At 24.0% G+C, this 971-nt stretch overlaps 1 protein-coding gene across 1 annotated transcript in view; it reads left to right on the forward strand.

The window, feature by feature from the left end:
• The window catches only part of LOC107674975 (neuron navigator 2-like), an 80,469-nt gene that overhangs the window by 62,735 nt on the left and 16,763 nt on the right, over window positions 1–971 (forward strand). The window lies entirely within an intron of this gene.

Consider the following 971-nt stretch of genomic DNA (forward strand, 5'->3'; position numbering starts at 1 on the left):
ATATATATATATATGAAATCTTATCGGTTCATTTTGATAAGATTTAAATAATAATTTATTATCAAATTATATTTATATTATTTTTGAATAATTATATTATTAAAAAATAATTACCGATATATCGGTATCACCCAGAACTTGAATAAGGGTAAAATATTATTTTAGATAATCATCTGTTGGATTATTATCCAATACTAGCAGCAGACTTAATGCAGCTCAAATTGTGTTTTAAGTTAAGTTTAAGTTTTAGGTTAGATTTGTCAATTTTATTGAAAATTTTATTTTTTCATTTGCTTATGCTTTAACTAAAATATCTACTAGTCTCCCCCTTATTGTTACTCTAGGGTTAACACTACTATATTGATTACTTATATCGACCAGTATTAATATTGGTGGGTGTGTTTATATATAATTATGATTTTTATATATCTCAACCGATACGGATCAATTTAATATATATATGAAATCTTATCGGTTGATTTTGAATATTAAATTTTACTTGCTCATTTCCCTTTTTTGTACATTTAGATTACCTTTGCTGTCATCTAATGGTGATCTAAAGTTAATTTGAAAAAAATAGAAAAAATTAAAAACCCAATTTTAGTTAAACACTGTTCTAGATCTAGAAAATCTGATATCAATAAATGTCCAGTAAGGGTAAAAGATTATTTTAGATAATCAGGATTATTATCCAATACTAGCAGCAGACTTAATGCAGCTCAAATTGTGTTTTAAGTTAAGTTTAAGTTTTAAGTTAGAATTGTCAATTTTATTGAAAATTTTATTTTTTCATTTGCTTATGCTTTAAGTAAAATATCTACTAGTCTCCCCCTTATTGTTACTCTAGGGTTAACACTACTATATTGATTACTTATATCGACCAGTATTAATATTGGTGGGTGTGTTTATATATAATTATAATTTTTATATATCTCAACCGATACGGATCAATTTTATATATATATATATAT

The sequence above is a fragment of the Sinocyclocheilus anshuiensis genome, unplaced genomic scaffold (assembly GCF_001515605.1).
Source record: "Sinocyclocheilus anshuiensis isolate Anshui unplaced genomic scaffold, SAMN03320099.WGS_v1.1 scaffold1065, whole genome shotgun sequence".
NCBI classification, from domain to species: Eukaryota; Metazoa; Chordata; class Actinopteri; order Cypriniformes; family Cyprinidae; genus Sinocyclocheilus; species Sinocyclocheilus anshuiensis.